The sequence below is a fragment of the Microtus pennsylvanicus genome (assembly GCF_037038515.1).
Source record: "Microtus pennsylvanicus isolate mMicPen1 chromosome Y unlocalized genomic scaffold, mMicPen1.hap1 SUPER_Y_unloc_3, whole genome shotgun sequence".
Lineage (NCBI taxonomy): Eukaryota > Metazoa > Chordata > Mammalia > Rodentia > Cricetidae > Microtus > Microtus pennsylvanicus.
In genome coordinates this window covers 6,911,618-6,932,398 of record NW_027460881.1, presented here as the reverse complement: position 1 = coordinate 6,932,398, position 20,781 = coordinate 6,911,618, and positions in this window count along the sequence as shown.

Here is a 20,781-nt window from a genome sequence, read left to right as displayed (position 1 = left end):
GCTGCTCTAATAACAACAGAATGGCTTGCAGCCTTGTCGACAACTGAATCCTCTGAAAGCCTGAGAAAGCTTGGGAAAGTGTAAAGCATGTTTTCTTGGTAGCAGTGATTTCTCGGTCTGCTCTGCTTGCTAGAAGAAAGCAAGGGCTCTCATCTAAAAGAGGGTTGCTGACTCAGCTTCAGCTGCAAAACCTCGCAGCCCTTAAGAGGTCCTGCCACAAAACATTTAAATGATGTTGATAAAAGCCAACTGAATGCTTGCATGTTTTCAGCAGTAGCAGGAAAAAAAACTGTGTTGTTTTAAAATGCCGGCTTTCTGGGCCATCCTGCCTGGGCAAACTCTGACTGTTTGAGGAACGAGGGCCAGCTACTGAAAGAGGGCTTGAGTGTTGTCTGTTGCAGCCTCTTTGATGGCAAGGACCTTGAAACACTGTAGACTTGTGGCACTGAATGCGGCTCTGTTCGGTACCTCAGCCACAAGGTTGGAATGGCAGAAAGTTAAGGAATGGGCTACATCTGGCCAGCAAAGCCACGGCTTTAGTCCTACTGAGATTGCTTGGTAAATGAAAGACTCATGTGGTCAGAAAAACAGAGAGAGAAATAGAGTAAAGAGAGATTCAAAGACAAAGAAAATTTTTAAATGATTTACAGTGTGTTAAAAATATGTGCAGGCTAAAATTTGAAGTTCTTAAAGTTAAAAAAAGGAAGAGAGTTGTTGGGTGTGGTAGTACACACCTGTAAACCCAACACATAGGAGGCAGAGGGAGATTGACCTCTGTACCTTCAAGGTGAGTTAGCACACGCCTTTAATCCCAGTGCCTTGAAGGCAGAGACAAACAGATCTTTGTGAGTTCAATGTGTAGTAGCATACACCTTTAATCCCAATGCCTGAAAGGCAGAGAGAGGCAGATCTCTGAGACTTCAAGGACAGACAGGTATACAGAGTTATTCCAGATCAAAGATACAGAGAACCTGTCTCAAAAGGCAAAAAAAATAAAAAGGAAAAATAAACAAAATAGAGGTTAAATTGAAGCGCACACAGATGGAAAATTCACAGCGAATTTTGATATTGTATGAAATTATGCTCTTTTTGAATCATTTGAATTTTGAGGCAGTAGCAATAGCTGCTAAAAGATGTTTCTTTATAAAAGCTGCTGAAATAATCCAACATAGATATTTTGAAAATGCCTTGACTTTGAAATTTGGATCTAAGGACATGATGCTTTGGAAAGGAGTTTCTATTTTGTTTTCACAGAGGGTGATAGTCTGTGGATGCCTCTATCCTAATATGGTAGGATGGACCACGCCCTACTTAAAGGTTGCTGTGAACACCTTTAAAAATTTGCTTCGCTCAACTGCCAACTGAGATAAATCAATAATGATGCCACCATTAAGCAGGAAGCATTTTGGAGAGAAAAAACTGCACCCACGTTCCCAAATATGGCTTATAAATGTTCTTTTACATTTAAAGTGGGATGTGATATAGATATGAATATTTGCATTAGTATAGATTTTGCTTTACTGATAGAGATTTTAGGTCAATTTTGTTATATGTATATGCATTTTTGATCTTCATTAAGGTTGTGATTGTGTAGTTCATTTAAAAATATAATGTATATAGGTTATTAATGGATAATCATTAATAATAGTCAAGTTTGTAGTCATGTTAGTTAGATTTTCTAGCTACATAGATATATATATATATATATATATATTTCATTTAGATAGGCATTATTCATATCTCTCTAGACTACCAAATAGGCTATTTAATGTTTTAGTACCTTAGGGTTTTTCATAACAGTGAGACACTCTACTCTTGGCAGCACATATCTACTTCAGGAAGAAGATGGGCATCAAAGAGGATCCTTATGGAGTTTGATAGCCATTTGGGGAAGAAACTGCTCTTGCCTGGATTGTTGCATAAACTGTACACAGAAAACACTCAGAGAGAGGACTACTGAACTTGCCTAAAGGTGAGATGATCTTTTCGTGTTCCTGATTCAGGAAAGGGTCAGCAAAACATTCTTCAAGACAAGCAGATAGTGACTGCCTTTGAAATTTCCTGCTTCATGGAAATGTCTGCTGGAAACTATGGGCCTGTAGGCTGAGGATGGAAACACCAACGGTACAGAGGAACTTTGGGTGACTGTCCAGGCAGCGAGATGTCTCTGTCATTTCTAGAGTTTGAAAATGGCTTACTTTTCTTTGCTTAGGTAATACTGTATTATTCTGGAGTCTCTGATGGAGTTGAAGAATAGATAGATAGTTATAGTTTTCCATTGTTATGATAAAAGAAAAAATAGATATAAATATTGTAACTGTAATTCTTGCTTGATAACTGTTTTGTTATATGTAATTTTGCTATGTTAAAGTTAAAGATTCCGTTCTTGTTTAAACAGAAATAGGAGTAATGATGGAGTATAGGTCATTGGTTAATTAAATAAAGAAACTGTTTGGCCTGAAAGGTTAGAACATAGGTGGGTGGAATAAACATAAGAGAATGCTGGGAGGAATAGGAATTGAGCTTAGAGATGCCATGCACCTCTCCCATGGGCAGAAATGGTAGCTCTGCACTCTAAGGCAGATGGCGATACAGCCAGCCACCAGGTCAGACATGCTAAATCTTTCCTTCTAAGCGCACCTCGTGCTGCAACATACATTATTAGACATGGGTTAAGAGGCTGAAAATAATGGGGCAGGCAGTGTTGAAATGAATAGTTTTGTGTTGTTATTTCGGAGCATAACCTTACAAGGCGGCCCCATGGGGATGCAGCCCTGCTGCTCAAATTTCTACAATCAAGGGGGAAATGGAAGAAGGGAAGAAAGAAGAGAGAGAGACAAGGAAGAATAGATGAATTCAATCATTCATTGGAAAAATGAGTGAACCAATGAATGAGGAGACCTAGTAGGAAAAAAATGTGCTGCATTCCCTCAGAGAGTCAGGTCAAATTAAGGATTGACAAGGTTTTCCAATAAGGAGGAGGCTTATTCCATTTTACCTTCTTTGTGCTCCAGGCCCACCCACAAGAGTGATGATGAGGACAGGGAGAAGAGGAGAGGGTGTACCAGAATTCCCTGGTACAATTTCTCACCCAAATTGTAGCCAAATCACCTGACCTGGGACAGCTGATCTACATGCTGGACCCTAACTCCCAGTTTGACAACTCTAACATTTTAACCAAGTTTGTGAAGATGAAGGAACCAAAAATAGCCCAGTTACAGGATGGCAGGTTCCTTACAGGATGGGAGTCAGACATCAGTACCATACTGGTATTTGGCGGTTTGATGGGTGTGTGGGGTCTTTGCCAGACTCCACCTAGCATCATGGATTCCCTACTTTACTGATATTATGGAGTTCGGTGCATTCATCATATGTGTGCATGTCACACACTAGTGGGCATCATATGTACATGTTTATCCTGTGTGTGGGTGAGTGTGTTCATGAGTTTTATAGCCCAAGTAGTACAGAACATGATCAATGAAAGGGAACACTGTTTTCCAGATATGGCAGGGCAATTATTTAAATGAACTGACAAAGGTTGGATGGCATGGATAAGACCTATGAGAGTTCAAGGCATACCGAATCCAGGCATGACAAAGTAGGTGGCAGACAGAATTCTGGCAAAACTAAGTAGGTACCTTGATGTCCAAATTACTGGAGAAGAGCAACTGAGCGGAGACACTTCACTAAGCAACATGCTCTAGTGGAGATCAAACATCCTTTTACTTACAGCCAGTACGAATTAAACCATTCATCAAATGAAACCTAATTTTCTCTGATTTTGAGTATACATTTGTTTCCCTTCCTGATTAATCTACTCTTTATCCTCTTAAGTCCCAATACCTCATGCTGATATCGGTCACATCTTTCCATTTGACATGGTTTTCCCTCAAGCTTCATACCGCCCGGAGATCATACAAATTTTTGTCCCCTCTCCACTGCTTCCATGACAGCCATCTTGTTCCTTACCACACCACGCATCCCCAGTCCTTTACTCTCCAAGGGGAAAAAACCACAAATCCTGCTTTGTTTTGAGGCATGTATTTCTGTGATGCCCCATCCACCAAACACAATCCATCATTGACCAAATAACACAACATGTTAACAAATTTTTTTTCTTTGAGAAAGAATAATCAATTGGAAAAGATACCAGGATTCATAGAAGACCTGAGGTATCTCTGAAAAAACACATTCCCAAAGAGAGAATTAAGTCTGCCCCTGAAAATTTGAGAATTTCACTTTAACAGATCTTCACCAAATCATAGACATAGATATGGAAGTCATTATCAAACTTGATGAAATACACAGAAGGTTTGTTGGGAACTTGGCAAATAATTTTACCTATCTCTTGGGTTCCATCTTTTTTGTTGTACTGCACTCTTTTGCCCTCCAAGGAATCCCTGCACAATTCCAAAGTCACCTCTATTGGAGGACATTCAGGCGTGATGTGGAGGTTGCCTTCAATGGAATCATCATGATGGTGGTAAAGGTACAGGACCGGATCATTCTCGTTGACAATGTAGAAACAGGTCGTTATGGTCTGCAGCTCATCTGGGACCACGCCACTCCACTCTTCCTTAGAGCCTGGCATGATGTGGAGGTTGCCTTCCAGGTAGTCATCCAGGAGGTGGTAAATGTACAAGACCGGATCTTTCTTGTAGGTAATATAAAACCAGGTCTTCATGATTGGCACCTCTTCTAGGACCATCCCGTTCCAGTCATTCTTAGAGCCATTTGTGCCCATGAATGTATGTTTCACTGCTCTGCCAACTATGGTGTTTGAGAGATGAGTGTCTGTCACCTGAGGAAATGGCACATTATTAGGCAGGATCTTCAGGTTTAAAATCCTTTCATCACTATGAAGCTCCAAGCCATAGACACAATCAATCCCATCATATTTCAACAAATAGAGAGAGGGATATGTTGGCAGTTGATCTAGAATGATGGCTTTCCAATGGGTGACTGGTTCATTGGCTTCCTTCCAGCCATGAGAAATTCTGCGGCCAACAATATTCTCCAGGGCCTCAAAAGGCTTACTAAGATTTTGCTTCTGGAGCGATGGCCCATTCTTCTTCTGGAGAGGTGGCATGCCACTCATACTGAGAGGCATCTTCATCATGGCGGGAGACTTTCTGAGATAGGCCACAGCACTCCTGTTCCACTGTCTCTTGGATCTGTTTCTGTGCTTGGGCTTCATAGCTGCCAATCTCTGCATAGGAAGAACTCTTCAGTTTAAATCAGACACAAAGTGGTTTCCTCCACCATAAGTGCCTGCAAGGATAAGAAGGTGAGGATGTGAGGTCAAGGCTCTTTTTAGGAATAACTTTGGAGCAGGTGAAAAAGGCAGGGCTGAATAGATTTGGATACCTAAATGTAATATGTTCTTAAGAAATTAATAGGAAAATTATCAAACTCTTGTCTACAGCTCAGTATATGTGTATCAGAGACATAGTCCTGCTGCAAAATGCAACTGACCTCTACTGAGAAACCTACTTCCTGACTTACTATATCAATGAGAGAGGAAGCTATGCCTATACCTAAAGTGAGAAAGAAATATCTGAACAGATGGCAAAGAATTCAAAGAACAGCCTCTCCTCTCCTTACCACTCAAGCTACTGGTTAGTTGGCTGATCTATAACCACCTGCCCAAGGTCATGGCACTCCAGTCCACTGGCTCTCTCTATTGTGTCTCCTGATCCAGATCCAGGTTGATTACATAAAGATATTCTGTATCTTCATTAGAGAAGTGAGTACTGTGAGTCAAACTGCCAAAAGAAAGAAACATTAATCTGTGCAACAGCACCTATTAGAAATAATTATCTTTTAAAACACATATGGACAAAGAGGATCTTTGCCATTTAAGTGGACTGAGGAATTGGACATTTTTAGCAATGATAGAGTGGGGACAATACCCGACATTAACCCTCCCCCAGCTATCAAATATAGGAGCTGTTAACGACATAAATTTTGGACCCAGAGCAGATTTGAAAGAAACCTTTCTTTGACTACAGAGGTCCTAGTTGCTTCCTAAAGATATTTATCAAAAGAAAATATCTTGGCTCTCTAGATTCCAACTTCTGGAAATTCGGTTGAACAGTTGTGGAGCCCAAGAGCTGAACTGACCTCCTCAGCCACCGTGAAGATAGTAAGCCCACCTTCACAGAAGACTAGTGCTTCATGTGGAACAGAGTTGCCACCCCAACCAAAGCTTTGTGACATCATCAAGGCTCTACTTATGTCATAAAACTCCTCCTAGCCAGGTTTCTTTCCTACTAACCCCCAGAAATATCCAGCATACAGGTCCTAAAATGCTGCTCATACAGCCCCATGAAGACCCAAAATAAAAACCCCAATCTTCTTCCCAATTACTTGAGTCATATTTTCCAAGTAAATCAACCCCTTTATGTGTTTTTTTTTTTCTGTAAAATAATTTTTGGTCTGAGTCAACAACTCACATGAATGTTTTTTTTTCCTGGCTCCAATGTCCTCATTGGTTATTTTCTATTGATTTTTCCATTTCTTCATAATAATAATTATCAAACTTTCCACTTCTCTTCCTCCTCCCACATTCTTCTTGCTCCTCAAATAAACCTCTCCACTCAAACACCAGTCCAAATAGAGGGCAGGGTACTTTGAGCTGTGGAAAGTCCAAGCCCACCCTTCATCCATCCAGATTTAGCAAGGTATTCATCCACAAAAAATATGATCAAAAAATGCCAGTGTATGATATGCAGACAATTGCAAGTGCCATTATCTTTGGCTTCTCCGTCTGCCCCAATTTTCAGCCACATTCAGAGCTTCCAGTTTGATCCCATGTTCTTTCATTCCCAGGTCACTGGATTAGTTGAAATCCCCTTAGTTCAGGCACAGTGTCTCATAGTGTGGACCAAGCCCTTATATTCCTGACATCCTTGTTCTTTTTCTCCATCCATCTGCTCTTCCACTGGAGCTTGGAAGCTCCATCTAGTTTTCTGATTTTGACCCTGACTTGATCTCCATCATTTGCCAAACAAAAGTTCCATGGTGGTTTTCAAGATAGTCAGTCATCAGTCTGACTATGGGACAAGGCACACATAGTTCCTAGGGACATGTCACAGTGCGGTCAACTTCTCCTCCCTGCTTAAGTACCCAGAGAGGGTCACCCTATGGCCTTCTGAGAACCACTCGAGAGATATCGATCTTGACATCCCCAGAATGGCCCCATAAATTGAGATATCATCAGTGTATGTGCATTAACTTGTGTGTGTTTGTGTGTGTGTATTTAAGTCACAATAACAAATGGATTGTAATATTGAAGTTTCTATTCATTTTGATTAGAATATTGCTACAGAAACACTCTCACAGAAATAGTGAGAGTGTAAACTACCTAAGAAAGGAGAAATAACTGGAGGAATCCCCCAGGAGTTAGGCTCAGTGTCCCAGGAATTACGCCCAAGGAAAGTCAATGAACTCAGTGATGGAAGATAAAACCCAGCCTAAATAAAACCCTAAATCATTTAGGTGGAACATGAGATACTCTTACAACAGTTACAAGAGGTCTAAAATGCCTGGACTGGAACATAAGGGGAACACAATGACGTGGAGCTGAGAGTGCATGGCAAAACTGATTGGATCTGGCAAAAATTATGTAAGCATACCAAGGAAACCACCAGTGGGACAAAAACCTAAGAAATCTGTATGACAACATATCATGTTGAACATAATGAGATTTATAGAAAAAGGAAAGATCTCAATTATGTCACTGTCACACAGGTGATGATGAACCAGTTCCATCGTAGAGTGACTCCCTGCTGTGTTTAAGATAACCTGTCAATTCTGTCTAGTCGTTTACAAGGAAATTTGCATTAATTGCACAGATTAACTATCAGCATCATTTACTGCACAATCAAAGGCAAGGCAAAGAAATCATAGACATGTTGTTGAATGCTGATGATGTTATTGGGAGTTTTGATGGGTTTTTTGCTTAAAGGGAAATCATCGGTGACTCTCATGCATGAAGCAGATCCTTTCTCTGTGATGTTTCCTGAATAGCCACTGAGATACCAGCCCATTGAGTTGTGGTCTCTCTCTCTTTTAAAAAGCAACTTCTACCTTCAGCTTGATCTCTTGCTTGAGCTTCCCTTCCAGCTACTAGGCTCCTTTTCTGATCCTGCAGAGGGCTTTTGTAAGGGATAGTGATCTCTAAGTTTTGCCCCTTTCAAGAAATAATCATTCTATTAATCACAATTCTAAACTGCTGTGGGAGTTTGTTTGTGACTTATGCCTTCACATGTGATACAAGCGACATGTGTGTATAGGGTCTTCTCTCTGTTCATGTGGGGAAGGCATGGCAGCAGGAGTAGATTGCTGCTCATTCTCTGTAAGGAAATCAGTAAACAGTGGGGACCAAGTACAAGGATGTCCTGAAATAGTAAGTCTTGTCCTTTCAAGGCCCCAAAGCCTCCACCTAGGTTCAGGGTCACGGCAATTTCCAAAACCCACCGAGCATGAAGTATTCAGTACCAGAAGCCTGTGTGTGCCATATCACATAAATTCATCGTGAGTACACCAATCTGTTTTTTTTTTATTCTAAATTATTTTGTCCCATCAGAACGATCTATATTACCAATTAACCAAATTTGCTGCATCTTTGGTGTCCTAGAATTGTTTAAATTGTTGCTGGGACAGTCTTACAAACCTTCCTCTGCTGTTATGAGACCTTACGGGGACAGCACTTATTTCAGAAATCAAAGGCAGTTGGGTTCAATCCTATGGTTAGCTCTTAGCTAGACACTGGAAGGATGAATTTGACTAAGAGAGGGAGACAGCATACATGGAGGCAGGTAACCGTTTCTTTGCAAAATGACCCATTTTGAGGCCTTACTTCAGGCTCTTCTCTTCTCCTAATCTTGGTTTTTTTATTAGTTTAGGAGAAGAATTAAAACTCCATTTACAGTATGTGTGAACCTGAATGAGTTAAGTATGTGTGACCAACTTGATGTCTGCCTGTCTGTCAACAGGGCCAGAGTTCAGGGGCATCTGATGCATAGCACAGGAATGTCAGCCATCAATCTCTGGTCCACCTAACTCTACAGCATTAGAGTTGTCATGGTTGCTCATCTAATCTTCCTCATATGACCTCCATCCACAGAGATGTCAGAAAAAACCTCCCCTTAGAGTGCAAGTTCTTTACAAATGAAAGATTATACAACAGAAGACACATGGGAGATTTATATGGGCAAGCTGTTGAAAGGATAAAGTGACAGAAGAAGTTTATTGATAAATTAAAGAAAGAATCCGCTTCAGCTGATAGGTTAGAACATAGGTAGGTGGAGTAAACAAAATAGAATGCCGGGAGGAAGAGGTAGTGAGCTCAGAGAAGCCATGCTCCCCTCTCCCCGGCAGATGCCATAGCTCTGCTCTCTGAGGCAGATGTCGATGCAGCCAGCCACCATGTCAGACATGCTGAATTTTTCCTGGTAAGTGCACCTCGTTATACTACACTGATTATTAGAAATGGGTTAAAATGCTGAATCTAATGGGCCAGCAGTGTTTAAAAGAATACAGTTTTTGTGTATTTATTTCAGGCATAACCTTCATGCGGCTGTGGTGCTGGGGACACAGCCTCGCTGCTCTAATAACAACAGAATGGCTTGCAGCCTTGTGGACAACTGAATCCTCTGAAAGCCTGAGAAAGCTTGGGAAAGTGTAAAGCATGTTTTCTTGGTAGCAGTGATTTCTCGGTCTGCTCTGCTTGCTAGAAGAAAGCAAGGGCTCTCATCTAAAAGAGGCTTGCTGACTCAGCTTCAGCTGCAAAACCCTGCAGCCCTTAAGAGGTCCTGCCACAAAACATTTAAATGGTGTTGATAAAAGCCAACTGAATGCTTGCATGTTTTCAGCAGTAGCAGGAAAAAAAAAATTGTGTTGTTTTAAAATGCCGGCTTTCTGGGCCATCCTGCCTGGGCAAACTCTGACTGTTTGAGGAAGGAGGGCCAGCTACAGAAAGAGGGCTTGAGTGTTGTCTGTTGCAGCCTCTTTGATGGCAAGGACCTTGAAACACTGTAGACTTGTCGCACTGAATGCGGCTCTGTTCGGTACCTCAGCCACAAGGTTGAAATGGCAGAAAGCTAAGGAATGGGCTACATCTGGCCAGCAAAGCCACGGCTTTAGTCCTACTGAGATGGCTTGGTAAATGAAAGACTCATGTGGTCAGAAAAACAGAGAGAGAAATAGAGTAAAGAGAGATTCAAAGACAAAGAAAATTTTTAATTATTTACAGTGTGTTAAAAATATGTGCAGGCTAAAATTTGAAGTTCTTAAAGTTAAAAAAAGGAAGAGAGTTGTTGGGTGTGGTAGTACACACTTGTAAACCCAACACATGGGAGGCAGAGGGAGATTGACCTCTGTACCTTCAAGGTGAGGTAGCACACGCCTTTAATCCCAGTGCCTTGAAGGCAGAGACAAACAGATCTTTGTGAGTTCAATGTGTAGTAGCATACACCTTTAATCTCAATGCCTGAAAGGCAGAGAGAGGCAGATCTCTGAGACTTCAAGGACAGACAGGTATACAGAGTTATTCCAGGTCAAAGATACAGAGAACCTGTCTCAAAATGCAAAAAAATAAAAAGGAAAATATCAAAATAGAGGTTAAATTGAAGCGCACAAAGATGGAAAATTCACAGCGAATTTTGATATTGTATGCTATTATGCTCTTTTTGATTCATTTGAATTTTGAGGCAGTAGCAATAGCTGCTAAAAGATGTTTCTTTATAAAAGCTGCTGAAATAATCCAACATAGATATTTTGAAAATGCCTTGACTTTGAAATTTGGATCTAAGGACATGATGCTTTGGAAAGGAGTTTCTATTTTGTTTTCACAGAGGGTGATAGTCTGTGGATGCCTCTATCCTAATATGGTAGGATGGACCACGCCCTACTTAAAGGTTGCTGTGAACACCTTTAAAAAATTGCTTCGCTCAACTGCCAACTGAGACAAATCAATAATGATGCCACCATTCAGCAGGAAGCATTTTGGAGAGAAAAAACTGCACCCACGTTCCCAAATATGGCTTATAAATGTTCTTTTACATTTAAAGTGGGATGTGATATAGATATGAATATTTGCATTAGTATAGATTTTCTTTACTGATAGAGATTTTAGGTCAATTTTGTTATATGTATATGCATTTTTGATCTTCATTAAGGTATTGTGATTGTTTAGTTCATTTAAAAATATAATGTATATAGGTTATTAATGGATAATCATTAATAATAGTCAAGTTTGTAGTCATGTTAGTTAGATTTTCTAGCTACATAGATATATATATATTTCAGTTAGATAGGCATTATTCATATCTCTCTAGACTACAAAATAGGCTATTTAATGTTTTAGTACCTTAGGGTTTTTCATGACAGTGAGACACTCTACTCTTGGCAGCACATATCTACTTCAGGAAGAAGATGGGCATCAAAGAGGATCCTTATGGAGTTTGATAGCCATTTGGGGAAGAAACTGCTCTTGCCTGGATTGTTGCATAAACTGTACACAGAAAACACTCAGAGAGAGGACTACTGAACTTGCCTAAAGGTGAGATGATCTTTTCGTGTTCCTGATTCAGGAAAGGGTCAGCAAAACATTCTTCAAGACAAGCAGATAGTGACTGCCTTTGAAATTTCCTGCTTCATGGAAATGTCTGCTGGAAACTATGGGCCTGTAGGCTGAGGATGGAAACACCAACGGTACAGAGGAACTTTGGGTGACTGTCCAGGCAGCGAGATGTCTCTGTCATTTCTAGAGTTTGAAAATGGCTTATTTTTGTTTGCTTAGGTAATACTGTATTATTCTGGAGTCTCTGATGGAGTTGAAGAATAGATAGATAGTTATAGTTTTCCATTGTTATGATAAAAGAAAAAATAGATATAAATATTGTAACTGTAATTCTTGCTTGATAACTGTTTTGTTATATGTAATTTTGCTATGTTAAAGTTAAAGATTCCGTTCTTGTTTAAACAGAAATAGGAGTAATGATGGAGTATAGGTCATTGGTTAATTAAATAAAGAAACTGTTTGGCCTGAAAGGTTAGAACATAGGTGGGTGGAATAAACATAAGAGAATGCTGGGAGGAATAAGAATTGAGCTTAGAGATGCCATGCACCTCTCCAATGGGCAGAAATGGTAGCTCTGCACTCTGAGGCAGATGGCGATACAGCCAGCCACCAGGTCAGACATGCTAAATCTTTCCTTCTAAGCGCACCTCGTGCTGCAACATACATTATTAGACATGGGTTAAGAGGCTGAAAATAATGGGCCAGGCAGTGTTGAAATGAATAGTTTTGTGTTGTTATTTCGGAGCATAACCTTACAAGGCGGCCCCATGGGGATGCAGCCCTGCTGCTCAAATTTCTACAATCAAGGGGGAAATGGAAGAAGGGAAGAAAGAAGAGAGAGAGACAAGGAAGAATGGATGAATTCAATCATTCCTTGGAAAAATGAGTGAACCAATGAATGAGGAGACCTAGTAGGAAAAAATGTGCTGCATTCCCTCAGAGAGTCAGGTCAAATTAAGGATTGACAAGGTTTTCCACTAAGGAGGAGGCTTATTCCATTTTACCTTCTTTGTGCTCCAGGCCCACCCACAAGAGTGATGATGAGGACAGGGAGAAGAAGAGGAGAGGGTGTACCAGAATTCCCTGGTACAATTTCTCACCCAAATTGTAGCCAAATCACCTGACCTGCGACAGCTGATCTACAGGCTGGACCCTAACTCCCAGTTTGACAACTCTAACATTTTAACCAAGTTTGTGAAGATGAAGGAACCAAAAATAGCCCAGTTACAGGATGGCAGGTTCCTTACAGGATGGGAGTCAGACATCAGTACCATACTGGTATTTGGCGGTTTGATGGGTGTGTGGGGTCTTTGCCAGACTCCACCTAGCATCATGGATTCCCTACTTTACTGATATTATGGAGTTTGGTGCATTCATCATATGTGTGCATGTCACAAACTAGTGGGCATCATATGTACATGTTTATCCTGTGTGTGGGTGAGTGTGTTCATGAGTTTTATAGCCCAAGTACTACAGAACATGATCAATGAAAGGGAACACTGTTTTCCAGATATGGCAGGGCAATTATTTAAATGAACTGACAAAGGTTGGATGGCATGGATAAGACCTATGAGAGTTCAAGGCATACCGAATCCAGGCATGACAAAGTAGGTGGCAGACAGAATTCTGGCAAAACTAAGTAGGTAGCTTGATGTCCAACTTACTGGAGAAGAGCAACTGAGCGGAGACACTTTTCACTAAGCAACATGCTCTAGTGGAGATCAAACATCCTTTGACTTACAGCCAGTACGAATTAAACCATTCATCAAATGAAACCTAATTTTCTCTGATTTTGAGTATACATTTGTGTCCCTTCCTGATTAATCTACTCTTTATCCTCTTAAGTCCCAATACCTCACGCTGATATCGGTCACATCTTTCCATTTGACATGGTTTTCCCTCAAGCTTCATACCGCCCCGAGATCATACAACTTTTTGTCCCCTCTCCACTGCTTCCTTGACAGCCATCTAGTCCTTTACCACACCACGCATCCCCAGTCCTTTACTCTCCAAGGGGAAAAGACCATAAATCCTGCTTTGTTTTGAGGCATGTATTTCTGTGATGCCCCATCCACCAAACACAATCCATCATTGACCAAATAACACAACATGTTAACAAATTTTTATTCTTTGAGAAAGAATAATCCATTGGAAAAGATACCAGGATTCATAGAAGACCTGAGGTATCTCTGAAAAAACACATTCCCAAAGAGAGAATTAAGTCTGCCCCTCAAAATTTGAGAATTTCACTTTAACAGATCTTCACCAAATCATAGACATAGATATGGAAGTCATTATCAAACTTGATGAAATACACAGAAGGTTTGTTGGGAACTTGGCAAATAATTTTACCTATCTCTTGGGTTCCATCTTTTTTGTAGTACTGCACTCTTTTGCCATCCAAGGAATCCCTGCCTAATTCCAAAGTCACCTCTATTGGAGGACATTCAGGCGTGATGTGGAGGTTGCCTTCAATGGAATCATCATGATGGTGGTAAAGGTACAGGACCGGATCATTCTCGTTGACAATGTAGAAACAGGTCGTTATGGTCTGCACCTCATCTGGGACCACGCCACTCCACTCTTCCTTAGAGCCTGGCATGATGTGGAGGTTGCCTTCCAGGTAGTCATCCAGGAGGTGCTAAATGTACAAGACCAGATCTTTCTTGTAGGTAATATAAAACCAGGTCTTCATGATTGGCACCTCTTCTAGGACCATCCCGTTCCAGTCATTCTCAGAGCCATTTGTGCCCATGAATGTATGTTTCACTGCTCTGCCAACTATGGTGTTTGAGAGATGAGTGTCTGTCACCTGAGGAAATGGCACATTATTAGGCAGGCTCTTCAGGTTTAAAATCCTTTCATCACTATGAAGCTCCAAGCCATAGACACAATCAATCCCATCATATTTCAACAAATAGAGAGAGGGATATGTTGGCAGTTGATCTAGAATGATGGCTTTCCAATGGGTGACTGGTTCATTGGCTTCCTTCCAGCCATGAGAAATTCTGCGGCCAACAATATTCTCCAGGGCCTCAAAAGGCTTACTAAGTTTTTGCTTCTGGAGCGATGGCCCATTCTACTTCTGGAGAGGTGGCATGCCACTCATACTAAGTGGCATCTTCATCATGGCGGGAGACTTTCTGAGATAGGCCACAGCAGTCCTGTTCCACTGTCTCTTGGATCTGTTTCTGTGCTTGGGCTTCATAGCTGCCAATCTCTGCATAGGAAGAACTCTTCAGTTTAAATCAGACACAAAGTGGTTTCCTCCACCATAAGTGCCTGCAAGGATAAGAAAGCTCTTTTAGGAATAACTTTGGAGCAGGTGAAAAAGGCAGGGCTGAATAGATTTGGATACCTAAATGGAATATGTTCTTAAGAAATTAATAGGAAAATTATCAAACTCTTTTCTACAGCTCAGTATATGTGTATCAGAGACATATTCCTGCTGCAAAATGCAATTGATCTCTACTGAGAAACCTACTTCCTGACTTACTATATCAATGAGAGAGGAAGCTATGCCTATACCTAAAGTGAGAAAGAAATATCTGAACAGATGGCAAAGAATTCAAAGAACAGCCACTCCTCTCCTTACCACTCAAGCTACTGGTTAGTTGGCTGATCTATAACCACCTGCCCAAGGTCATGGCACTCCAGTCCACTGGCTCTCTCTATTGTGTCTCCTGATCCAGATCCAGGTTGATTACATAAAGATATTCTGTATCTTCATTAGAGAAGTGAGTACTGTGAGTCAAACTGCCAAAGAAAGAAACATTAATCTGTGCAACAGCACCTATTAGAAATAATTATCTTTTAAAACACATATGGACAAAGAGGATCTTTGCATTTAAGTGGACTGAGGAATTGGACATTTTTAGCAAAGATAGAGTGGGGAGAATACCTGACATTAACCGTCCCCCAGCTATCAAATATAGGAGCTGTTAACGACATAAATTTTGGACCCAGAGCAGATTTGAAAGAAACCTTTCCTTGACTACAGAGGTCCTAGTTGCTTCCTAAATATATTTACCAAAAGAAAATATCTTGGCTCTCTAGATTCCAACTTCTGGAAATTCGGTTGAACAGTTGTGGAGCCCAAGAGCTGAACTGACCTCCTCAGCCACCGTGAAGATAGTAAGCCCACCTTCACAGAAGACCAGTGCTTCATGTGGAACAGAGTTGCCACCCCCAACCAAAGCTTTGTGACATCATCAAGGCTCTACTTATGTCATAAAACTCCTCCTAGCCAGGTTTCTTCCCTTAACCCCCAGAAATATCCAGCATACAGGTCCTAAAATGCTGCTCATACAGCCCCATGAAGACCCAAAATAAAAACCCCAATCTTCTTCCCAATTACTTGAGTCATATTTTCCAAGTAACTCAACCCCTTTATGTGTTTTTTTTTCTGTAAAATAATTTTTGGTCTGAGTCAACAACTCACATGAATGTTTCTTTTTCCTAGCTCCAATGTCCTCATTGGTTATTTTCTATTGATTTTTCCATTACTTCATAATAATAATTATCAAACTTTCCACTTCTCTTCCTCCTCCCACATTCTTTTTGCTCCGCAAGTAAACCTCTCCACTCAAACACCAGTCCAAATAGAGGGCAGGGTACTTTGAGCTGTGGAAAGTCCAAGCCCACCCTTCATCCATACAGATTTAGCAAGGTATGCATCCAAAAAATATGATCACAAAAAGCCAGTGTATGATATGCAGACAATTGCAAGTGCCATTATCTTTGGCTTCTCCGTCTGCCCCAATTTTCAGCCACATTCACAGCTTCCAGTTTGATCCCATGTTCTTTCATTCCCAGGTCACTGGATTAGTTGAAATCCCCTTAGTTCAGGCACAGTGTCTCATAGTGTGGACCAAGCCCTTATATTCCTGACATCCTTGCTCTTTTTCTCCATTCATCTGCTCTTCCACTGGAGCTTGGAAGCTCCATCTAGTTTTCTGATTTTGACCCTGACTTGATCTCCATCATTTGCCAAACAAAAGTTCCATGGTGGTTTTCAAGATAGTCAGTCATCAGTCTGACTATGGGACAAGGCACACATAGTTCCTAGGGACATGTCACAGTGCAGTCAACTTCTCCTCCCTGCTTAAGTACCTAGAGAGGGTCACCCTATGGCCTTCTGAGAACCACTCGAGAGATATCGATCTTGACATCCCCAGAATGGCCCCATAAATTGAGATATCATCAGTGTATGTGCATTAACTTGTGTGTGTTTGTGTGTGTGTATTTAAATCACAATAACAAGTAGATTGTAATTTTGAAGTTTCTTCTCATCTTGAGAAGAATATTTGCTACAGAAACACTCTCACAGTAATAGTGAGAGTGTAAACTGTCTCAGCAAGGAGAAATAACTGGAGGAATCCCCCAGCAGTTAGGCTCAGTGTCCCAGGAATTACGCCCAAGGAAAGTCAATGTACTCAGTGATGGAAGATAAAACCCAGCCTAAATAAAACCCTAAATCATTTAGGTGGAACATGAGATACTCTTACAACAGTTACAAGAGGTCTAAAATGCCTGGACTGGAACATAAGGGGAACACAATGACGTGGAGCTGAGAGTGCATGGCAAAATTGATTGGATCTGGCAAAAATTATGTAAGCATCCCAAGGAAACCACCAGTGGGACAAAACCCTAAGAAATCTGTATGACAACATATCATGTTGAACATAATGAGATTTATAGACAAAGGAAAGATCTTAATTATGTCACTGTCACACAGGTGATGATGAACCAGTTCCATCGTAGAGTGACTCCCTGCTGTGTTTAAGATAACCTGTCAATTCTGTCTAGTCGTTTACAAGGAAATTTGCATTAATTGCACAGATTAACTATCAGCATCATTTACTGCACAATCAAAGGCAAGGCAAAGAAATCATAGACATGTTGTTGAATGCTGATGATGTTATTGGGAGTTTTGATGGGCTTTTTGCTGAAAGGGAAATCATCGGTGACTCTCATGCATGAAGCAGATCCTTTCTCTGTGATGTTTCCTGAATAGCCACTGAGATACCAGCCCATTGAGTTGTGGTCTCTCTCTCTTTTAAAAAGCAACTTCTACCTTCAGCTTGATCTCTTGCTTGAGCTTCCCTTCCGGCTACTAGGCTCCTTTTCTGATCCTGCAGAGGGCTTTTGTAAGGGATTGTGATCTCTAAGTTTTTCTCCTTTCAAGAACTAATCATTCTATTAATCACAATTCTAAACTGCTGTGGGAGTTTGTTTGTGACTTATGCCTTCACATGTGATACAAGCGACCTGGGTGTATAGGGTCTTCTCTCTGTTCATGTGGGGAAGGCATGGCAGCAGGAGTAGATGGCTGCTCATTCTCTGTAAGGAAATCAGTAAACAGTGGGGACCAAGTACAAGGATGTCCTGAAATAGTAAGTCTTGTCCTTTCAAGGCCCCAAAGCCTCCACCTAGGTTCAGGGTCACGACAATCTCCAAAACCCACTGAGTATGAAGTATTCAGAACTAGAAGCCTGTGTGTGCCATATCACATAAATTCATCGTGAGTACACCAATCTGTTTTTTTTTTAATTCTAAATTATTTTGTCCCATCAGAACGATCTATATTACCAATTAACCAAATTTGCTGCATCTTTGGTGTCCTAGAATTGCTTTAAATTGTTGCTGGGACAGTCTTACAAACCTTCCTGTGCTGTTATGAGACCTTAAGGGGACAGCACTTATTTCAGAAATCAAAGGCAGTTGGGTTCAATCCTATGGTTAGCTGTTAGCTAGACACTGGAAGAATGGATTTGTCTAAGAAAGGGAGACAGCATACATGGAGGCAGGTAACTTTTCCTTTGCAAAATGACCCATTTTGAGGCCTTACTTCAGGCTCTTCTCTTCTCCTATTCTTGGTTTTTTTATTAGATTAGGAGAAGAATTAAAACTCCATTTACAGTATCTGTGAACCTGAATGAGTTAAGTATGTGTGACCAACTTGATGTCTGCCTGTCTGTCAACAGGGCCAGAGTTCAGGGGCATCTGATGCATAGCACAGGGATGTCAGACATCAATCTCTGGTCCACCTAACTCTACAGCATTAGAGTTGTCATGGTTGCTCATCTGATCTTCCTCATATGATCTCCATCCAGAGATGTCAGAAAAATCCTCCCCTGAGAGTGCAAGTTCTTTACAAATGAAAGATTATACAACAGAAGACACATGGGAGATTTATATGGGCAAGCTGTTGAAAGGATAAAGTGACAGAAGAAGTTTATTGATTAATTAAAGAAAGAATCTGCTTCAGCTGATAGGTTAGAACATAGGTAGGTGGAGTAAACAAAATAGAATGCCGGGAGGAAGAGGTAGTGAGCTCAGAGAAGCCATGCTCCCCTCTCCCCAGCAGATGCCATAGCTCTGCTCTCTGAGGCATTTGTCGATGCAGCCAGCCACCATGTCAGACATGCTGAATTTTTCCTGGTAAGTGCACCTCGTTATACTACACTGATTATTAGAAATGGGTTAAAATGCTGAATCTAATGGGCCAGCAGTGTTTAAAAGAATACAGTTTTTGTGTATTTATTTCAGGCATAACCTTAATGCGGCCGTGGTGCTGGGGACACAGCCTCGCTGCTCAAATAACTACAGAATGATCTTGCAGCCTTGTGGACAACTGTATCCACTGAAAGCCTGAGAAAGCTTGGGAAAGAGTAAAGCATGTTTTCTTGGTAGCAGTGATTTCTCGGTCTGCTCTGCTTGCTAGAAGAAAGCAAGGGCTCTCATCTAAAAGAGGCTTGCTGACTCAGCTTCAGCTGCAAAACCCTGCAGCCCTTAAGAGGTCCTGCCACAAAACATTTAAATGGTGTTGATAAAAGCCAACTGAATGCTTGTATGTTTTCAGCAGTAGCAGGAAAACAAACTGTGTTGTTTTAAAATGCCGGCTTTCTGGGCCATCCTGCCTGGGCAAACTCTGACTGTTTGAGGAAGGAGGGCCAGCTACAGAAAGAGGGCTTGAGTGTCGTCTGTTGCAGCCTCTTTGATGGCAAGGACCTTGAAACACTGTAGACTTGTGGCACTGAATGCGGCTCTGTTCGGTACCTCAGCCACAAGGTTGGAATGGCAGAAAGCTAAGGAATGGGCTACATCTGGCCAGCAAAGCCACGGCTTTAGTCCTACTGAGATTGCTTGGTAAATGAAAGACTCATGTGGTCAGAAAAACAGAGAGAGAAATAGAGTAAAGAGAGATTCAAAGACAAAGAAAATTTTTAAATGATTTACAGTGTGTTAAAAATATGTGCAGGCTAAAATTTGAAGTTCTTAAAGTTAAAAAAAGGAAGAGAGTTGTTGGGTGTGGTAGTACACACTTGTAAACCCAACACATGGGAGGCAGAGGGAGATTGACCTCTGTACCTTCAAGGTGAGGTAGCACACGCCTTTAATCCCAGTGCCTTGAAGGCAGAGACAAACAGATCTTTGTGAGTTCAATGTGTAGTAGCATACACCTTTAATCTCAATGCCTGAAAGGCAGAGAGAGGCAGATCTCTGAGACTTCAAGGACAGACAGGTATACAGAGTTATTCCAGGTCAAAGATACAGAGAACTTGACTCAAAAGGCAAAAAATAAAAAGGAAAAATAAACAAAATAGAGGTTAAATTGAAGCGCACAAAGATGGAAAATTCAGAGCTAATTTTGATATTGTATGCTATTATGCTCTTTTTGAATCATTTGAATTTTGAGGCAGTAGCAATAGCTGCTAAAAGATGTTTCTTTATAAAAGCTGCTGAAATAATCCAACATAGATATTTTGAAAATGCCTTGACTTTGAAATTTGGATCTAAGGACATGATGCTTTGGAAAGGAGTTTCTATTTTGTTTTCACAGAGGGTGATAGTCTGTGGATGCCTCTATCCTAATATGGTAGGATAGACCACGCCCTACTCAAAGGTTTTTGTGAACACCTTTAAAAAATTGCTTCGCTCAACTGCCAACTGAGATAAATCAATAATGATGCCACCATTCAGCAGGAAGCATTTTGGAGAGAAAAAACTGCACCCACGTTCCCAAATATGGCTTATAAACGTTCTTTTACATATAAAGTGGGATGTGATATAGATATGAATATTTGCATTAGTATAGATTTTGCTTTACTGATAGAGATTTTAGGTCAATTGTGTTATATGTATATGCATCTTTGATCTTCACTAAGGTATTGTGATTGTGTAGTTCATTT